At 38.8% G+C, this 3,435-nt stretch overlaps 1 non-coding gene across 1 annotated transcript; it reads left to right on the top strand.

Moving 5' to 3' along the window:
- The first annotated feature begins 2,835 nt into the window (after positions 1–2,835).
- Positions 2,836–2,917, top strand: LOC138737788 (U4 spliceosomal RNA). Its single transcript, XR_011341231.1, has one exon. It is a non-coding gene; the product is annotated as a U4 spliceosomal RNA (small nuclear RNA).
- The last annotated feature ends 518 nt before the right edge of the window (positions 2,918–3,435 follow it).

The following is a 3,435-nucleotide window of genomic DNA, read 5'->3' as shown; positions in this document are numbered from 1 at the left end:
ATTTTTCACAGTTTTTGGATTACCCTAAAGAGATCCAGAGTGAAAAGGATCTAACTTTATGTCTGGGATGAAGGTATTCATTTATTGTTATTTGCAGCAAGGGAGGCTGTGCAGGATTTATTAGTTGAATTTGCTGGATTATGTTTCTAAATTTAAAGATAGGTTACAAAAAGTGTGGACTTTGGCTCAAGAGAATTTAGAAATGGCTCAGAGTAAGATAAGTGTTTATTTGACAGGAAAGCTCAAGTGAGGAATTTTAAGACAGGAAGTAAAGTTTTAATTTTGTTTCCAACACATGCCAATCCTTTGAGAGCTACATTTTCTGGACCGTACTGAATGATGTTAACGATGTTAACACTCCATATCGAAGAAATAAAATTCAGGTTTGTCACACAAATATGTTGAAACCTTATTATGAGGATAAGGGTAGTGGAGAACAATCAATATCAGAGGTGTTAGTTTTTGACTGGGTTGAGGAAGTTATGGATCATAACATTATGGAAACAGAATCTTGTGAGGGTAACCTTGAAGAAACCATGGTTCCTGTGCACCTGTCTAATTCAGCAATTTTGGAAATTTGGAGGAAACGTTAGGCCATCTTAAGTCACAAGAACAGATGCAGTTGAAAGAATTAATTTTGAAATATACAAATTTGTTTCCTGATGTGCGAAAAAGGACATCAGTAATTTATCATGATGTGGACGTGGGAGAGGCAGGTCCAATGAAGCAATACCAAATCTAAATCCTATCTCTCCCTTGACCAGTGTAATCCCAGTTTCGGACCCTTACTTTGGACTAGGAAATACATTCTAGAAATAAATTTGTCAAATGAGAATCTTCATGGTGCTGCACTCCGGCAGAGTCAATTTTTGTCCTAATTTGTCTCTTAAGAAAGATATCAATTGTAAGAAGCTGAAGTATGTTCTATTAGATAACCTAAATTTAATTCTCAACTGCTCGAATGACATTAAAGTTGTCCTTGATCATAACAGTCCTTGATCCACCTGATTCCTTTCTGGCACTAGGTGTCCAGGATCCTGTTGTCCAGCGCCATAGGTATTAAATTGTTCTGGGTCAAGGGTATATTAGGAGAGATCCCCACCTTCAATCCAATGCATTGATGTATTTTTTTCCATATTTTGTATATTTGTTTTAATATGGGATTATTTGTCTTTTTGGAAATTAGTGTTCCATTTATATATAATTTTTCTGCTGTCCTTTCCCCTATTGAGTATAGTCCAATTTGTGGCCTCAAAAAATGTATATTTCTTAAATCTTTTTCTACTCTTCCCCCTAAATATTTGATGCCTTCTTGTTGCCACTTAAATTGGCTTCCTTGTTGATATAGTTTGTAATCCAATTTAGTCAAAGGCATAATTTCACTTTTATCCAAATTTATATTAAATCTTGAGACCCTCCCATAATCCTCCAGTGTGGTCTTTAGTCTGTCCAATGACCTCCCCCTCCCCCAGGTCTGGCAATGTATATAATATATATTAACACATCATCAGCAAATAGATTGATTTTGTATTCTACCTGGCCCACCTTATACCCCTTTATGCCTGGATCCCTTTGAATGGTTTCCACCAGTGGTTCAATGGCTAATATAAACAGAGCTGGTGGCAAAGAACAGGCCTACTTACCAGATCTACTCACAGGAACACTGGAGATATTTGTACATTTGTGATCATTTTGGCTTGGTGCTTATGGTATAGTGTTCTCACCCAAGTTATAAATGTTTGTCCCAATCCAAATGTTTCCAGTACCTTAAACAGGAAGTCCCATTCCAATCTATCAAAGACCTTTTCCGCATCCAGAAATACAGCCACCCCGGGTCCAATCCTAACTGTGCCAGATGTATTTTATTAGACAATCGAGCTATGATATCTGCAGTTTGCCTTTTTTGAATGAAGCCAGCCTGATCTGGATTCATCAATTTTGGAAAATATTTTGCTAACCTATTGGCCAATGCTTTTGCTATAATATTATAATCTGTATTCAGTAATGATTATAGGCCTATAGGATGTGAGTTTCAATGGATCCCTATTGTTTTGCGGATCAATGTAATAATTGCTGTAGAAAAAGACTCCAGGAGTGTATGTGTTTTCACTGCCTGATCTACCACCTTTATAAGAAGGAGTATTAAAAGGTCCTTAAATTCTCTATTACATTCAATGGGAACCCATTCTTTCCCGGGGATTTACCCGCCTATGGAGTGCTCAAAGTTTGTTCAAACTCTTCTCTCGAGAAGTGGGTATCCAGTCCCTCTTTCTCCTCCTGATCCAAATTTGGCAGTTCCAATGCATGCAAAAAGTTGTCTATTTTAATATGGTCTGCCTTTGATTCGGATTTAAACAGTTCTTTATGAACTTACTGAACGTATCATTTATTTATTTTGGTTTGTATGAAATCATGCTTTCCCCTGTTTGAATTGCATTCATTATCATCGAGACTTCTTTTGACCTCACCTGCCAGGACAAGATTTTATGGCCTTTACCCCCAGCTCATAATATTGTGGCTTTGATCTTAAAATCAACTTTTCAATTTTGCATGTTTGTTATGTGTTGTATTTGAACTTTTTATTTACTAAATCCTTGTATTATTTGTGACTTGGATTTTTGATATTTTTCCAATTGAGCTATGTCCTGTTCCAAATTATTAATTTCTTTCATATACTTTTTTAACCCTGTCAAATATCCAATTATCCGACCTCTTAAATAAGCCTTAAACGTATCCCAAATTTAAAAAAATATTTTCAGTAAAAGGGCAGTTTGTCTTGCAGAACAATTCTATCTGAGTTCTAAGAAAGCGACAAAATTCAGGTTTTCCCAGTTACAATTTGTGCAGTGGCAGTATCGTAGCCGATGAGGTTTACCCGAGGTGCGATGATTGCTTATTGAAAACTGTTCTTTGATTATTCATAAATCTGATAGGAGCGGGGAAGAAGCTGTCCTTGTGCTGCTAAGTGCTCGTCTTTAGGCTCCTGTACCTTTTCCCTGATGGTAGCAGAGTGATGAAGTGACTTCATCACCAACATCGAAGTACTCAAGCTGGGAGAGTCCGCAAGCATCGAATCCATGCTGCTGAAGACCCAACTGCACTGGGTGGGTCACGTCACCAGAATGGAGGACCATCGCCTTCCCAAGATCGTGTTATATGGCGAGCTCTCCACTGGCCACCGTGACAGAGGTGCACCAAAGAAGAGGTACAAGGACTGCCTAAAGAAATCTCTTGGTGCCTGCCACATTGACCACCGCCAGTGGGCTGATATCGCCTCCAACCGTGCATCTTGGCGCCTCACAATTCGGCGGGCAGCAACCTCCTTTGAAGAAGACCGCAGAGCCCACCTCACTGACAAAAGACAAAGGAGGAAAAACCCAACACCCAACCCCAACCAACCAATTTTCCCTTGCAACCGCTGCAACCGTGTCTGCC

Source organism: Narcine bancroftii, chromosome 6 (assembly GCF_036971445.1).
Source record: "Narcine bancroftii isolate sNarBan1 chromosome 6, sNarBan1.hap1, whole genome shotgun sequence".
NCBI lineage: Eukaryota > Metazoa > Chordata > Chondrichthyes > Torpediniformes > Narcinidae > Narcine > Narcine bancroftii.
The sequence above is the reverse complement of the archived record's forward strand: the minus strand, read 5'-3'. Positions and strand labels throughout refer to the sequence as shown.